At 44.7% G+C, this 18,872-nt stretch overlaps 1 protein-coding gene across 1 annotated transcript in view; it reads right to left on the minus strand.

The window, feature by feature from the left end:
- The window catches only part of KDM2B (lysine demethylase 2B), a 63,096-nt gene that overhangs the window by 20,170 nt on the left and 24,054 nt on the right, over positions 1-18,872 (minus strand). The gene's annotated exons all lie outside the window — the stretch shown is intronic.

The raw sequence follows: 18,872 nt of genomic DNA on the forward strand, positions 1-18,872 counted from the left end.
CTGAAACATATTAGGATTAATACACTAAATACCTACCTCTATTATACTGAAACCTAGAAAGCTGGCGGACTTGCATGGCCCTCTAAAACAAGACATGCTAACAGGACATCCTGCTAGTTTTCTCTCTCTCTCTTTTTTGTCGTATGTGCGTCCCCCTGACTACTGCTATGCAACACACAAAGGTAACCTACTCCTGCCCCTGAAGCAGACGCAGCATGGCCTCTACAGCACCTAGGTACTGGGAGCAAACTTAGGCCATCAAATGTAATACACTATGAACTACAAAGCCATTTACAAATCATGAATTGGGGATCACCCTCCCACGCCACAGTGGTTAAACACGTCCCCTCTTCAGACAGGAAAGGGCACGAATTTGCAAACTGATTTTCAGAAGTGCTCAGCTCCTACAAACCTCACCGAACTCAACAGCACTCCAGGTGGGCAACGGTTCGAGGACTGGGTGGGGTGGTCATCAGCAATTCAAGCCTCCCAACAGGGCTGCGTAGATCCGGGAATAAGCCCAGGTATGACACTTCCAACTCTAAACAAACCCCTCGGAAATGCTACCTGGAAGAGTCGCTACTCAGGACATTAGTTTATCTTGGCTACGGACAAACATTTGGCTGCTGGGAAGTTTTCACTGCTGGCTTACAGGTACCTTTAACACGCTTTCACCATCTGTCATTTCCCTGCTCTGCAGTCACCGAGATGCCACCCACCATCACCAGGGTCAGGAGCAGCAGAGGCACTAAGGGCCTCTGCCCTGAGCACAACTCTGACAACAACAGAAACACAACTTTGATGTTTACAGCAACAGATTTCTAACTTTCACAGTTGCAAAGAATAACTCAAAAGACCTCAGGTAAACAAAAATACCAAGAGCATCAAGCTTTGGAGACAACACTTCAAGAGCTATCAGCAGTTAAATGCATCACTAAGTAGGTGCTGATGTTCCCCAACTGCTATCCCAACACCAACGGGCTCTGTTGGAGTTGTCACCAGGCAACTTCACATACAAACTCCTCTGCTCTGGAGAGGAAGATCAGTTGACACTGCGACCTAGTCCAGGAGGAAGGAGGTCCTGGTCCTAAAAGCAAGTCTGACAAAGCCTGCAGCCTAGAAACAAGCTCTTCTGCAAGTGGCCTTTACCTGGGCATGGGTCTTATTCCACCACTCAGCTTCAGAGACCTGCTTAAAACTGCTGCCAGCGGCACCGTACCATTATTTCAGACTCAACATCTCCGAGAAAAAGCCAGGGACATGTGTGGTGCCCTTCTGAAGGGCTTATCACGTGGCCGGCTCAGCGAGACCCTGAAGCACTTCCTAACCAAGTACAATCTGAACAGCTTATGTATCCACTGCATAAATCTCTCCAAGACAAGACATCTTACATGCGTAGTGCTCATTGCTTCAAGGTGCTCTGCCACATAAATACATCCCTTCCATTTGCAAGACGGGGTGATTTCCTTCTGTAACACGTGGACAGATTCCGACTATTCTGATTTGCTGTAGTCTGACCAAGTCCACGCAACCATATCGGCACCAAAAGAAAGATGAGGACACAGGACTTCCCAGGTGCCAGTCCTGCGCTTAGACCTTTATGTGGCACTGCAGCCCAATACAATTGTTTTAACAGAATTAGAACAGACAAATTTAATTACCAGTTGTTTCCTTATAACATCTGATAAATAAACACTAGGGGAAAAAAAAAAGCCACACACATTAACCCACAATTCATAACTGTTGTCAGCTAAACCACCAGCCTAAACGTGCTGGGTCATGGACTGATAGTGGGCACTGGAGAAGCCCATGGGGTGCCACAGCAAAGGCTTCTGGTCCATTATTTCCTTGCCTCTTCTCGTAGCAGAGGTGGGCAGACGCAGAGGTGCTTTTTTCAGTTCAAACAGGGTGGAAGTTCTGGAGGACAAGGCTCCCTGCTTGCTGCCCAGGGCCAGCGAGCAGCACTGGCCTCTACTGCTCCAGTGACACGTCCCTCTCCTAGTCTCCTAGGCATGTAGTTTTGGCCTTCCTGCTATGAAAACCAGTCACACTGACAGTTACCAGCAGTGGTGTAGACCAGCAACACACATACCAATGCACTGGACTGAGATCCACCAAAGTCATTTTACCAGAGGTCTCTGAAACAGACCCTGTCATTAACTCTACGTTAACCCTGAAATACGGGGACTGGCATTAAACTGCCTGGCAGGCTGACAGCCCGTTACACACGCACTGGCTTGCGCCAGATAATCACAACCAAGTCAACAGTTCTTCAGCATTAAACCCTCACATCTCTTCAGCCATTAACAGAAGCCCTCGTCAAAGGAAGAACTTAGAGGAAGAAGGAAGAAAGGACAGGATGACGTGACTGCAGGAATTCAGCGGGGACGAGAAAGAAGCTAGTTTAAGACAGCAAAAATCAGACTGATGCCAATAACATCCTTAAAAGCTGTATTAACTGAAGAGCACAAGCCAACACCACAGATCTAACTTGTCTGACCAAAGTGTATCTGCCCAAAAGTCTACATGTGCGAACTCCCGGAGAGCTGTTTTCCTCTAGCAGCGACGGCTTACAAGAGTCGCATCACCCATCATCGGCATATGCCAGGGTGGAGGCGCCCTGCAAGACAAGTCCAAGGTCCCCCATGAAGCAAGCAGCATCAGGGGGAAGGGGGTGGAACTTTTTCAAGCCCAGCCACCCCCAAACAGGATTAATCCTCTCCACATGCTCACTGCCACCTTCTCCTCCAATTCATACCTGCCGACTTTCTCGTCCTCTCCTGCAAAAAGCAATGTAGCTCCTAGTGACCACTGCCAGGTGACCACACAGTGCTCCACTACTCAACAAACGGATCAATTCCCCACAAGTAAATAGAAAAGTTTATACCTCGCAGGTTCACCTGGGCATTACTGACACTCCAGCAGCTTTTCTACCAACACAGCTATGTTGTTTAGGGTGTGATAAACTGGCACGTCAGTGCCAATGCAAGTGCCCTCGTTTATTTTCCTCTGGTGGTGAGGAGGTAGAAGTTAGGCCTGGAGAACGGAATAAGATATATTGGCAAAAATATGCTTTTGTAGATAAGCTGCATCCAAAGCAGGAGGCCTTAACAAGAAAGACACCAGTAAGTTATACAGACTTGGGGCACCTTGTGCAAATGTAGCTTTTCTTCTTACCGCTACTTCAGGACAAATCCCCTTACCCTCACCCAGGCGCATTTTTCTCAGTCTGTTTACACACGCTGAAGTTAAGCGTCACAGTCAGAAATCGAATTTCTTCCTACTCCAAGCAACCAAGCAAGGCTGGTGGGCTGCAGCAGGGTGCTGCCCTGCCCACGGCCAGCACCGGGCAGGACACGTGCCCCGGCACCCACCCGCTTCCAAGCCCCCAGTGCTGACTGCAGCTACTACAAGTGCAGTAAATCCTATCTGTTCTCGTGCTGGGAAACCTGACAGTCTTTTTGCCTTCTTAGTTTAGGAAGAAGAAACTTCGAGTGACAAACACTCCTACCCAAGTGCCGAAGTTGTGCTGTTCAACTACACCTGTGGAGCTGAAGCCTTTCACCTGTTACATACCAGGGACTATCGCAGCAGAAAAAGCTACACGTCCCATGTAGAAAAATATAGTAACTACAGGTGTTAAAGCAAGCTTGTATGAAAATACAGTTGGATCCACGCAAGGCGTTTTACCACTGGAACGGTTTTGAACAAAAAGAAAAACACTCCACAGGCCTTTGCTACGTAGGTCACAGCGTTATACTTTAGGATCAGTCCAAGCCTTTTAAGAAATCCCACAAGAAAGGATCTCCACTTTCCTGCATTAATTTTTGTTTTAAGCTATTAAGATATAAAAACGCTATCAAGACCTCGGGTTTTAGAAGAGCTGAAGAATCCCAGAACGTAACCAACTTTCCAAATTCATCCAGCAAGAACTAGCACCTCCAGTAGCGGTTTCACAGCTGGTACAAATGCAGCTGAGGCCAATCTGCTCCCCTAACGATTAGCTCTTTTAAAAAAGCCTACAGTAATCACACCAAAACGGAGAAGCAATTGGCAAAGTCCTGGTGTGGGACAAAGTTTAAGAAAAGAAAGGGGGCCTGGACATTTTAACTACCAGCTCTGGGAGCTGAGCAGTGAATCGAGCAGCAGCACAGGCCTGCACGTTCACACAACCCACAGAACTAAGTAACGGCTTAATGAAGTTACTCGTCCCAGACCCGGCTTAGGTTCTCGGGACTGACACCACCCCAGGCCAGGGCAGCACATTAACATCTCTCTTAAGGTTTCCGCACCAGAACTGCCACCCCGGGGAGCACCCAAGGCAGACCACCACCGCCAGTCCAAACTCTTTCTCAGCCCTGCTTTCTTGGCTCAATTATGAACCAAAACACAGTAAAAGTTATTAGAAACGAGATGGGGTTTGGAGGATGGACTCAACACCTAGCCTATGTACAAACTCATCTCTAAAAGCAAATTATTAGGCCATTTTAAAGGGCAAAACACCTTGAGTTATTCACAAAGCTATCAAGTTTGTGTTTGAATTGCATACACATGTTTAAATTTATTCCTGGTGCATTTTTAATTGCTTAGGCAGTTCTTAGAGAGTAAAATATGCAATCTAGAACATATGTTCTGGATTATTTTTCACAGATTACTTCATAAATTTAAAAAGTTTATTCTCCTTCCCCCACAAGAAAAAAAAAAAACCAAACAAAATCAAACCTTCAGAGAATAAACCCTGGAAGTATTAATAAAAGTTCTCTTTTCATTTTTGCACACATCCTTCTCTTGATTCTACATCCCTCGACCCTGGGAAGGGAAAGGAGGTTTTGGCTGTAAATCAGCCCCAGACAAGGTAGCCAGGCTCAGCATCAGACTCCCTCCCGAAGTCCTGCAGCCCCCCTCAGCTATTTGAGGAATCCTACCAGAAAAAAAAAATAATAATAATTCCGGAGGCGGCAGGGAAACCCCCCGAGAGGAACAATCGCAGGCTCCAGGCGCATTCGCCCCCGAAGCGGCGCGGGGCCCTCGGCGGTGCCGAACTCCCGGTGCCCCCGGGCGCCCGCGGCGGGCGAGGCCGTGCGCCCCGGGCCGGCCCCCGCGGGAGGCTCCGCGCCCCGCTCCGCGGACACGCCCGCAGCCGCGGCGCCGGCGGGCGCAGCCCCGCGGCGGGCGGCGCTGCCCCGGGCCGGGCCGGGCCCGCTCCCGACCCCACATTGTTCCCCGTCCCCGCTGCCGGCGCGGCTCGGCTCGGCGCGGCGCGGCGCTGCCCGGCCCGGCCTCCTCCCCTCCCTTCCTGCTGCAAACTTCGCCGCCCGCCCCGGACCTGCTCCGGCCCCAGCTCGGGCCCCGGCCCCGGCTCGGGCTCCGGCTCCGACTCGTAGTCCTCCTCGTCGGCGCTCGCAGACATGGCCATGGCTCATGGTGGGCCCAGGCGGAGCCGAGCTGACATGGCTGGAGCGGCGCTGCTGGCGGAGCCCCGCTCCCCGCACACACACACACACATGCAGGAGGAGGAGGAGGAGGAGGAGGAAGGGGGGCCGTGCATATTCATGCCAGGCAGCCAGGAAGGGGCTGGCCCTGCCGGCACGGCCAATCGCGGCCCGCTTGCACAAAGCCGGCCTGCGGGGACAGCGGGGACAGCGCGGCCGCTCGGCCGGGGCAGCGCCGGCCGCCCCGCCGCAGCCGAGCCCGGCCGGGGCAGGCGGTGGTGGCGGGGGACTTTAACGCCCCGCTGGCAATTAGCCCCCTGCTGGTAATTAGCCCCGCCAGCTGCCGAGGGGGCCGGCGGGGGCGGGCCGACGCTGGGCCTGCCTGGGTGTGCCGAGCGGGGCTGGGAGGGGAGGGGATGCGCGGCGCCGGGATGCGCGGCCGCCCGCAGGGTGCACGGCGCTGCACGGGCTGCTGGAGACAAAGGAGAGGCGCGCAGACAGACAGACAGACGCACACACCCTCCTCTGCCTCGCTACCTGCCAGGATCGGGACGGGAGGAGGGAACCTCCATCCCTCGGGAGGAGGAAGGCGTCGAGCAAACTTCGGGATTTCAAGCGATGCCCCCGCCGCGGCAGAACCAGCGCTGGGATACGATGGGATACGATGGGATAGAAGGCGACCCGGCTGGCAGAGCTGCTCGCATCTGGCCTCACGCTGCTCCCCGTGCGGGCACCCCCCTTTTTTGCTTGCTCCTGAGGAACCATTTCCAGCCCTACTCTGAACGTCCTGACCCACTACTGGGGTTTTACAATAAAATATCCTCCCTGCAGTATGAAATGTTACACACCGGGGACCTGTTCTGGATCCGAAGGTCACAGTAGGGCCAGCACCTGAACACGGATGCTGCCTTCACCCTCGAGAGCTTACGGCTGAGGGTCAAGACACACAGGCCTGAATCTGAGCGCTGAGAATGAAATTTCCCCTTGGATTTATGGGCCTGCTTTCAGGGGAAATCCCGATTCCATTCAAGTTGTTAGGATTTCGCCTCTGGCTCCTACGCCCACAACACAGAATTAAACAGGAGATTAAATATTTGCATGTGCTGAGCAACCAAGAAGCCATAAAGAAGCACGTCTAATGGTCCTTGCATCAGGATTTTTGCCAAACAAGTTTCAGCTCCATTCCCTGGTCTGAATTACCACACGGCCACACAAACACTTTGGTAGCCCAGGCTCAGAGGCAGCAACAGGCAGGAGGTGGCACGGGAGCAAGCAGCAATGCTGCCTTACGCCCGCTCACAGCCCTTGTGACACCATAATCTACACAAAGCCTGGTCACTCAAGTTTAAGTAACAAAAATACAGTCAAACTTTAAACATATATTTATAGGCGACTGCTGATAAAGCCAAGTGAATCATGTAATTATGCCCCTTACTTATTCTGAATACCTTAAATATCCATTTCTTGTTTGTACTTCTGTCCTCTCACCAACTCAAGCTCAAATTATGGGTACGTGATGGTATTCTCCCAGTCCCGCTCATCCGCGATGCCAGGAGCGAAGCGCTTCCTTGCAGCGCACGATGGGGCTCTCCAGAAGACGACGGGGTAGTTCAGCCTGTCTCCTCAGGTTTCTCACTTCCCCCATTGTGTTCGTACACAACCGAGAGCAGGAGCAGATGAAAGCTGAGGCACGAAAGGCATGTGCCTAAGGCCTTGGCTTTCAGAATCACAAGGTAATATCAGAATCCAATGTTTTCTGGAGGAGAGAGGAAGGGGGGGATGCATTTCTCACTATAGGCCTACAAAGGAGAGCTTTCAACCACGAAGCAAGGATAGCTGACACGATTACAGCAGTGTTTGTGGTTCGATTATACAGCTGGCCTCTAGCAGAGGCAGGAGAACAAACGACAGCCCGAAGGAGACGCCTGGTCCCACACCTGCCCGTGGGCAGACCACGTCCCCGCTAGCCCGCGCCGATTCCACGCGAGGCTCCGCGTAACCTGGCTCGCGCTTGTTCACCCCTCCAGCCTTTTGGCTCCGTAATCCAGGCGGGAGAAAAAAATAACTTGTGACATCCCCCAAGGACAATCCACCAGTCACCCCACGGTGAAATGTCATTCACAGCAAATTAAATCATGACATAGATCACCCTACTCCTCTCATCTGCAACGCATACTAGCAACTCTTGATATTTACATTAACCTATCCAGGCTGCAGCAGGTCACCAAGCGTAACCCACATCAAACCTCGCTCCTCAGCCAGCCCTGCCACGGGAGAGCGTGTTCCAGTCTGCTGCTTACAACAGCAACACAATTGACAAATGAGCTCTAATTACGAGGCCTGCGTTAGGAGTGAAGACACACATGCCAAGAAGATCTCAGAATGATTTCCAAATGCTAGGTAAACTTTGCCGAGCTGGCATTTAAAAAAATAGGGTAGGATATGGTATAAAATAGCAAATTTGGAATCAGTGGGGGGAAAACAACACAATAAAATAAACTTTTCTGATTATAATTGCTCTCCAAAAATCTCATCTTGTACAAGAGCAGCTAACCGTTCAAGGAAATATTTAATACACAGAGAGAACTATTAAGAGAGCATTTTCCAGCTCAATTCTTTCCGCTTGTCTACACTAGAGAACACTAAATTACAACAAATAGTGAGCAACCCTTGTGTGAACAGCGTGTATCTGACTAGCCTGGTGCAGTTTACATCAGCTTAGAAAACCAAATAAGCAGCGCTGACCCTAGTCATGCCTGTACGGGCATAACTGTGTCCATACTTCAGCTTTGCATGATATAATATCAGTAATAAATAACATCCTTAATTAAACTGCTGAATGAGCCTTAGTGAAAACTGCATGAAAACAGACAGTACCTTCTATTCTGAACTGTCGCTTTGATTGCGCCTCACCTGAAGTCATATATATAAGTCTCATCAATATCATAATCTTCTCCACAGAAACCAATTATGTTGTCACAAACTGAGACAATAACCTCAAGCGAAGAATAAACAGCAGGAGCAGATGAGTGCCAAAGAACTAGATTTTATTCTCATGCAAATATCCTGAAGTAGTAAAATCAAGATGGGGGGCAGGGGGGGGGAAGACTACAACCCCTGTGCTGTACTCACTTGCTCCCAAGCATCTCCAGTACCAACAGATTTCAGCCGCTGCTACCAGTGCTAAACAGGATCCGTGTTTTCATATTAGACACCAAAGTTTATGATTCTGTGATTCTCAACATGAAGTGAAATAAAGATTTTAACGTGGCACCTTTGACTTAACCTTCCCTTGCAACTTTTTACACATTTTATAGAATATTATATTTAGCTGATACTAGAAAAAATATTTACATAGAAACAACTGGAAAAAACAACCCCAAACTGGTTTATATACAAGTCCCTGACAACAGATCTTGTGATTTGAGCTGCTACTGCTTTCTGGAGGCCAGCACATATGTTTTTGAAAAGGAAACCCACTGAGATGTTTATGAATCACAATTCTTGACCCGTATCAGAATAAGAGAGTTACCCAATAGCTTTCTAACGTTCATTGTTTTGGTGTAAGTGTCCATTCACGTGAAATATGATCTTAACTGTTGGGCCTGGGTGAATTTCATGACACTTTTCTCAAGAGTTCTAGCCAATATTTCAGTCATATTCTCAACACTAGCAGTGACATTCTGACAACCTAAATAGCCATCTAGCATCATGATCTTACTACTTCCTACTATCTATTTTATCTGAACTATGACATGAGTAGTCATCAGATGCACGGAGTATCCATCACAATCTCTTTAATAAACAGCCTGATTGATCAACCTTAGATCAAATAAAGTAACTCAAGACGAAATAATATATTGATCGCTCCCTCCATGTAATACCTACTGCACATGCTTTCCCTAACCAGTATCCAACACAGGAGAAGCAAAGGCACCAAGGGTTGTATGACTGTCTCTTGAAGGCTGACAACCATCGACTATTACCGTGCAGTAGAGGAGCAGCACACAAAACAGCAAGAGCCCAGACAGAACGTGCTGGTAGTAACTCACTCGCTCCATCTCTCTCATAAGCCTTAAAACCAAAACAAGCACCCCAAAACCCCCAACACCCTGTCATCTTAAAAATATAATAAATAAGACTGCAGAGTAGTGAAACATCAAGCTCATCTACCACACAAGACACGAGCACTGCATCTTGGGAACCTACTGATAAATAACAGGTCTTCTACCTTCACAGCCTCAGATTTGTGGAAACGGAGAGGTACCAACAAACGCAACAGTTCATGAGATCTGGATCTACAAGTTTACTTCTCTACAGGAGGAGCCGTGGCATGATTGGGACGATCCACTGGGAAATGAGGGAAATCCCACCATGCTTCCTTCTTCCACAGGTCCCTATGCCACAGAGTGCTTCCACAGCACAGTTTGTGTCTCCAAGAGCCACATTCTGTCAGTAAATGCAAAAAGTAGTGAAACAGGCTCCTAAGAACATAAGAAATGACTGCCACGCTGTGGAGGAACATGCAAATAGATGTGGCTGCTAGCTGAAAGAGTGGATTAACCAGAATATGTAACCTGCTTTCCTGTAACTCTTGACACACAGCACGGAATGCTCTATGACAGTCAGTTGTGTCCAACATGTGGGTAGCAGCTTTAAAATCTGGAGACCAAACCCAAACATTTAGAGGCAAACAAATGGTAAGCAAAGGAAAAGCTGAAGTACGGTTTGCCTCAGGAGAGCTCAGGTGTTCTGCTGTCACCCAAAACCTGACTTGGATTTGTAGGGAAACATCCAGGACATAAACAACCAAACCACGCCAGGCTAAGTCTCAAAGCGGCTTTGCTTTTATCAGAATTTATCCGTATCTTTTGTTGTATTTGCTAATTTTCAAAAAGAAGAGCACTTCTGTACCTCTACTAGTGCCTGCAGGAAAGTCATAAAGTTGAAACAAGACCTCATTTATATTCTCAGCAGACTTTAATTTCAATGTGCTATGGAACTAAAAGGAAGCCATCTTCTCAGGGACAGAACATACAATTCAATTTTGTTCTGAAAAGTGCACGCAGGATTAATGTCCATAATTGCACAGCACGTACTGTGGAATGACAAACGCCTTCCCCATTGCTCTGCCAATGTGCTTCGATCCAGAAACAAAACTATTAAATCTCAGATACGTAACTCAAAGCTTGAATAGTTTTAATGTCGGGGTGGGGGAGAGCACAAGGATGCTGGAATACAGGTTCAAAGCTTGGCTTTTCGTTTGGTTTTGTTGGCCAACTCAGCAATGAATGTAGTCAAGCTCCTGGTGATAAAATTTGAGACCTGTCAACTCATTTCACATATACTGTCTAAGAAAAAGGTCTTAAGACTAAAGTAGTTTTCATCAGCACTTTTACTGTCATGATATAAAGAGAAAGCTGCTGTCTTGAAAAATGGCAGTCAAGACGTAGCTGGGAAAAATTCATGTTACTGAATATTCATGCTTATGGTACAAGAATGACAATGGGGAAGAAAACATACATCTTCTCGTATGATACTTGGAGCACAACAGTTTTAAAATAGAGATGTCTGTTCATTTTTTCCAATCCATTCAAATTTCTACTCAGTCAAAACGGCTCTAATTTACCTGTTTGATGTATAAATCACATAAAGCTATTGGTCAGATTTCAAAGCAAGCGGCTGAGAGTTGATAAGAAGGGAAAATATTAAGTCAAAGATGGAAGATTAAGAAGGTGCTCATTCAAGTCCTTGCTATTTATAATTACTCCCTGAAGGGACACAATATTTCAAGTACAGCCTCTTGAGGTGAGAAATAATCTGTCAAGTCACCAGGCAAAGCTTTTAGAAAAATACTGAGGCAATACCCAGTGAAGCTCTTTGGGCATGTTATGTATGATACACGTACACCAAACCCTGAAACTCCTCTGGCCTGCATGGAGTTACCACAGAAATGAATTTGTCTTGAGGACTAATCTTTGTAAGAGACTGAAGTAGTGCTCAGAAAAATAAACAAGTCAGGCAAGGAGGTGCCTTCCTCAGCAATGCTGCCCCAGGAAAGCAGACGCTTGACAGAAACTCCCAGTAGCTTCAGCAGCTCTTACTCCTTTGCACAGTACCCAAAGAAGTCTCTGGTTCTGGCGCATCAGTTTTTTTTCCTGCTCCCCAGTTTAGTTAGCAGGGAAAGGGCTTAGTTTTGTACGCATACAGCTACTGTGGGAAGCCCCCTGGAAAAAAAAAAAAAAAAAAAAAAATCCCCCAAACCTCAACTACGTGGTTTTGTTTCTTAATAGATTTGTCAGGAGCCAGAACTGGGATATCTTTCTGAATAAATTTCAGCTCTCTCCTACCACATGGCATCTACTATCCTACAGTGTAAAAGAACAGAAATTATTCAAAATTATTTAAATCACTGATTCCAATCACAATTTAAATCAGTAAAGAGAAAAACAAGTTTAAATTGATTTTAATCCTCATTTTCTTTTGTATTTAAGTTATTTTCTGGAAGCGAAATTAATTATTAGCATCTGATAACTATCAAGAAATGTCTGATTTGCAGTAGATTATGGACTTTATAATCAGGACTTTTTATCAACAAAAAGGATTCACAATACACACATATTTGTATATGCAAATCTTCTTGCAGACTCTTGGCATTTAAAATTGTTGTTGACACCAAGCAGAGTTCAGGCAGTGTTATGCGAGATCACTTCAAACACCTTTAAGCTGGTGCCTGGCAAGGACAAAATGTGACAGTTTAAATCCTCTTCTTGCTGCTGCGCCACTTGGAATGACTGATGTAAAAACTTATTTGAATCTCAACCAGAAAAATACAACAATTTACACAGAATTCTTTTGCTGTCTTTCTGCCTTCCCCACCCCTTCCCAGTTATTTTCCTACACTAGGAGAACTCAATTTTTACTGTAATTCTTAAGTGCTTGTTTTTAATTGTTAGTATTTGCTTTCTAATACATCCATATCCCCGCAGGAAGCATCCTGAATAGATCTCCAAGGACTGGTCTGTCTTAGGGAATTTGGCAGAGTTTTCCCCCTGCTACTATGAGGAATGTTGCTTTCCTGGTGGTAGCCCCTGGGCAGGCTCCTGCAACTGATGCTGTTTTGATGTTGTGCCATTTATACGTGCTCAGATCTGTTTTAGACACCACTCTGGTTAAAACACTAATTGCGGTAACTAGTACCTCACTGCTCTTGCTTCTATGGGTGGAGCTGGCCTAGCGATAGCTATGGTAGGAATTCTTGGTAAGCAAGCAAGTAAAAACTGGAAGTATTTATTCAAAGGTTTTCAGGAATGTTCTTTGTCCATCTAGCACCTCTCCCCTTGAATTTAAAGAAAACCTGATGTAAAACAATGCTCAAAGCTTCTGAAAAATCACATTGGTTTCAAGTTGAAGTTTATCAAAACACTCGAATTTATGCTTTTACCCCGTAATTTCTGCATACAATCGAATTTATTGTGTCCACTGATTCTTAGTCATTTACTTACTCGATGATCTTAAAGGTCTTTTCCAACCTTGACAATTCTATGATTCTATTTCTTAAGTTTGATCAAACACATAATGTTGCATATATGTTCATAAAATTGGAGCCGTACATAAAGGAGCTCTGTTATTAAAAACTGGCAGATCTTCTTCCCTTCCCAACGTTTTTAATGTGAAATACCATTAAAAGGGAAACAGGTTCCTTGCTGGAAAATGGCAGCAGACACATGAATGTGCCCAAGGATGTCTATGGGCTCCAGATCTAGAGATGGTGACTAATACCACTGCCTTGTATTATGTAAAATACAAGTTATTTCTAAGAATCTAACACCCTTTTCACCACAGCTGTCTACTGTTTTTCTTGTTTGGTGTTTAGTTCAGACTACGAACAATGATCAGAAATCTTATTTCCAGCCTAAATCTATTTATGGTATGTTTATACTCCTATTTATGGTATGTTTATACTCACTTGTTCTCATGCCAACATTGCCCATTAGCTTAAATAACTCTTCTCCTCCCCTGGTGCTTATACTCCCTGAAGTACTTACAGAACAATCATCTCCTCCTTCAACTTTGTTGTGCCATGCTGAACAAGACATGTTCTTCTAGTCTCCACTCTTAAACATCAAATCTTGAATACTATATGTGGAGCCCCATATCCACCCTCATCTCAAAACTACCTATAGTGGAACTAGAGTAGAGTGAGAAAAATGATCAAACATATGGTACGGTTTGTGTACCAGAAAAGATTGAACTAGCGTTTTTAGCTTGGGGGTGGGGGAGACTAAGAAGCAGTAACAGGTACATTTAAAAAAAAAAAAAAAAAAAAATCATTGACAGCACAGAGAAGGTGAACAGAGACCTCATTCAAATTTCTCTAAATGCATGATACAGAGGGCATGAAGTGTATTTACGATATTAAGGGACAGATCTGAAACAACCTAAGGAAGTACTTATCTACGCAGAGCTTCATTAAACTGTGGGGGACACTGCCACGGGATGCTATGGAGATCGAAAAGATCAACAGGTTCCACAAATTATTAGGTAAATTCACAGAGGAAAAAAAATTCTACCAGGGGACACTAAACACAAAAGACGAAGATACAATCTTCTAGCTTAACTGGGAAGATAAGCAAAGGAAAGATCGCTGTATGTTTGCTTTGTTCTTACAACTCTTTTAATAGCTGTGACTGGGCACCATCAGAAACAGGACACCACGCTACGAGGACTGCCTGGTCTGATGAGGTAGGACTAGCTCAACCTTTCCTCAATCATACTCATCAGCCTTTTGCTCTGCCTCTCGCAGATTAGTTCTTACGAGTTAATCCTTCTTTTTTCAGATACATGGATGGATCTGCAGAATTTTGCAAAAAGATTTCTAGTAAAAATGATGGGATAAAAAATAAACTGCTGTGAGACAGAACTAACTCGCTAATGACTGGAATCAGATGCTGCCCATGGTAACAGGAGAGTCAAAACCCCAGAAGGTCCCTTTCAACCCAGTGCCCACCCACCACCAACCCACAAAAAAAAAAAAAAAAAAAGGCAAAAAAACCAGCCTGAGAGATGTCTTTCCTCCTTTTTTCTTTTTCTTTCCTTTTTTTGTTTTTTAAATTATCGCTTTTTCTTCCTGGTTCTCATGCACTGATATATAGCTATGAACATTATTTGCATTGCCAATTGCAGGGAAGGTTGTTTTTTGAAAAAAACATAATCCAATTAAAATTTCAGTTTGTGGCCTTTACTAATTAATAGTGCTCCTTTAAATAAGAACATCACCATTTCCTTATACTTCTCAAGTATCTTCTCTTAAAATCAGCAGGTAAAAATTACATGCAAAAAGCATACGAACGGGCATCAGAAAAACAGCCACTTATTGCAGCACTGTTAACCAGCTACTGAAAATTACAGCTTCATCTCCTGCTCACAGCCAGACCTAGATATATTTGGACACTTACTATCATTACAAATGCAGTGGCTTTAGGTTTGTGCCAGGTAAGAGAGATGAGAATCTGGCTCACAGTCTGCATTTCTAACTCTTCACAGAACAAGAGAGTCCAAACATATTTTAGTTCTTTATAGCTGCTCTTCATAGACAACTAAAGATCTTTATCACAATAAAAACAGAAGGCACTGCCATAGAGTGTAATTACATGCTACTATAGTTGACTGTTGTCTTCCAGATATAGGAAACTGTTTGAAAAATGCATGGTTTCTGCTTGGGCCATACTCCGAGTTCCTTAAATAAAATGCTACCCCTAATCCCTGTGCAGATAAAACGGGAACTCTGGTACTGCAGGGCCGAGCAAATCTTGAGAGCAGGCTTCAAGATTTGGCTTGACAGTAGCCAGCTTTCTGCACCAGTAATTAGCAATGTGTCGCCACAGTGGAAAATCAGGTTTAGGCCCCGCTCTCTTTTCACACCACCCAGAAGTTCATGTCCCAGGGATGGGGAAGGAGTTGGTTTGTTAGGATTATTTCTCACTCCTCTCCAGTCACTCAAGAACCCAGAATTTCAAGGCAGCATACCCTATGGAATTCTTCCTTTCAGACAGCAGACTACCATTGCAAAAACACCCACAGATAACACTCCGTCCCGCACCAAGCAAGGACAACTTACTGTTGCACACCCCACGGCAAAGGAACGGGGATGGGGTTTACATATCCACAGCTGCATCCGTGCTCAGCAGCCAGCTGGGAAAAATGTGCTGTCTAGTCTGAAGGTCCGTAAGCTGTCAGTCAGCCATCAGGACAAGTAGGTTTCAAATATCCACTCGGTCCCACATTCCTGATTCCTTGAAGAGGCCTAAATTAGGATTGTTGTACATATCCTAGGACCCCTGGCAAAGTCAAACATTTTGGTAAATGAATCATTATCAGCCAGAGACTTCTTTTGAAAGTGGACTGTTTTCTCTTACTCTATAGCTAAAAGAAAAAGGCAGGCTCTTGCTTCTTCTGAAAGAGTATTTGTAAAAAAAAAAAAAAAAAAAAAAAAAAAAAAAAAAAAAGTGCCTACTGGAGTGTAATTATTGTGCTACATAATTATAAATAAATTATAAAAAGTACAAAAGACTCAAAAAAGCTCCATAAAGATGAGTAAATATGATCTGGAAGAGGTGCCTATGAATCACACACCATTTCTCTATTACCATAAAATAATAACGGTTCATACATTTTACTACGAAATCTTCTGCTGAAGATGTCACAGATCTTTATAAACATTAATTTCACCTCACAACCTCCCAGGATGGGAAGCACCATCTCCACGTAATACAGAAAAGCTCAGGAAGCAGAAAAGTGCCATTCACCTCATGCAACACAAGGAGGCTGCAGCAGAGCTGGGAACAGAACACAGACCCTTGCCTCCCATTTTGTACACTAACCACAAGATCATCAAATGTCACCTATTTATTTTATCTCCTCACAAAAACATTTTTGATCATGACTTCTGTTTCTTTTCTCAGCAAGGAATTTTTTGGAGAGCGAGCTGCAGTAAAACTGACAGCCCCAAATGCTTTTAGAAAAGGTAGCCAGGAGCGATGCAGCACGAGGGGGCCACAACATACGGATGGGTCTTCCACGTACTTAGTTAAGCATCTTGTCCACTCCACCTTATCCACTGTGAACTGTGATTTAAGGTGACTGAGCACGTTTCTTCCCTAAACCCCAGAATTTCAGTCTTTGAGCAACTGTTCTGCAGTGCAGAACCGTGCACGCTGTTGGCACATCACACTAACAACACGTAAAAGGAACTGTGGCTCAATTTTAAAGGGAAATATTATTTGCTGCTTCGAAAATCATTCAGATTATTAAAGGTGTGTTCTTTCAAAGGCAAGTCAACATAAGCAAGCCCGCCCCTCCACAACTTGGGTTATTCACCTGGTTTAAGTAATTCCCTGTCCAGGGATCTTTGACTTTAGTACGAGTTCTCTCCCTCTGCTCTACATTTTCCCCACTCCATCCCTTTTCAGTACTTGCCTCTCATCCTGCTCTCTTGCTGTTTCTAGTCTCTTCCCCTCCTTTCTTTACAGTCATTTCCATTTTCTTTGAAATGTTTTGGCATTTAATGCTGGCTTTATTCTTCCTTCTCCATCTGCTGCTCTTGTCTTTCTAAATCCCTTCTAGAGCCTTCTCTTGGGAGAAAGCAAGAGCTACGTTTTCCATTTACTGCCTCCTCTTTCTGGATTTCAGTTTGCTTCTTTTACTTTAAGGACTTGGGATCAGACAATCCTCCCCTCCCTGGAAGCTGATACACCAGCTATGATGTCTTCTTACCAGCCCCACAATAGCCGGTACCATGCTGTATCCTATCTGCTGTTCCCTTTGAACACAAGTATCTCAGGAAAGACACTGTAAACATTTGGCATTTCTCCTATATGCTACAAGAGCGATACTATAGAAAGCAAAATTACTGGTAGGTTTTACTCTCCCGCCTTGTGCTCAAGATTTGTGGAATCTTCTGGCCATGCAGAATTGCTCCACCAGCTACCATCCCATTTTAAAGGGACTTTCCCCCCTCTCTAAGGGTTTTCTCTCTGTAGAATCTTCTATTTATATATCAGGACTTACAGGGAACAAAGGAGAAATAACCAAGCTTAACTACTAACACTGCCTTTATACAAATCTCCCCTATATTGTCTTTCCAACATATTTTAATTTGGGACTCCAAGGCTCAACTCTAAGACGTGTCTTCCTGGCCCCTTCACTTGGCCTCTGTTCCCAGACAGGGGCAATAGCTGTACCGTGTAAGACGATAGGGACATTTGCCAACCACAAGCGCAACAACAAACTCCTTTTGGGAAGCATTCAGCCATATCTGCATGCGTACCTTTTAACTAAAACAGAAGACATAATACAAACTGATCAGAGATTAAGCAAAGTAAATCTGAAGAGAATGGTGAAAGGATTTCTTCTGTTATAAATTTTTGTTTATTGCTAAACTTCAATCTAAAGCCCGACTTTCTGTGGAAGTTCTCCTCATATCTGTTACTAGCTGGTGTGTTTAATTGCTTGTTATTGTACCTTAGCACTGGGAATGATGTCTTCTAAAAGTTTTTGTTTTCAGAAAGGCTAAAGGAAAATAAGCACCCGAAAGTTTAAAAAACCCCTTGCAGCCAGCAAGATGGATTTTGCAAAGAGGAATGATTTAAGTCACAAAAAATACAAATCTTTTACAGTTATGTTGCCAGTATACAGAAATAAAATATAAGAAATGAACCATTTATCAAGGATTCCAAAATAAAATAAACAAGAATACTAGCGAACACCAAAGCTTATAAAAGCCTCAAAACATTAAGATCCTCACTTCTACCACAAGCTCAGAAGATACAGCACCAGAGTCAGTTGATTCTTAGTTTTGTTTTATACGCTTCACACGCCGGTTTTCCTCTGGTCACAGAGATTTTGCTTTATTCAATGCCTAGAATATACTTGACTGATGAATGAACAGCAGCTATCAAAGCAGTGGAGAATCCGACACCTATTCCTCTCAAGGTTTTCCCCTGTTGTTCTTAAACAAATCAATGTTTTAAACACAAAGCACATTCCCATGGGTTTATTACAATCTAAAAGGGAAATACGTATTTAACAAGATATAACTTATCTGAAGTGTGCTCAGCTAAAGCCCAAAAAGAAACCAAGAAGGAACATGATAGGCTCATTCTGCCCCCCTCTCCTCTGCCAGTTTGATGTTTATGGTCTCCTACTTCCCATCTGAAAACAGCAAATTCTCGTGGCTACGCGTGATTACATGCAAAGCCATGACAAGTGCACCAGCACAAAAAGTGAGAACAGGGAAAATAATTCACTCAGTTAATTATTTGAAAGTTATTTACAATGATAACGACAACAACAGATTTTCAGACAGAAGCCTGATTTAAGCTGACCGACCCTTTCAGCGTTTCTAAAGAAATTATTTATTATAAAACTAATTCAGTGAAA

The sequence above is a fragment of the Platalea leucorodia genome, assembly GCF_965183815.1.
Source record: "Platalea leucorodia genome assembly, chromosome: 12".
NCBI classification, from domain to species: domain Eukaryota; kingdom Metazoa; phylum Chordata; class Aves; order Pelecaniformes; family Threskiornithidae; genus Platalea; species Platalea leucorodia.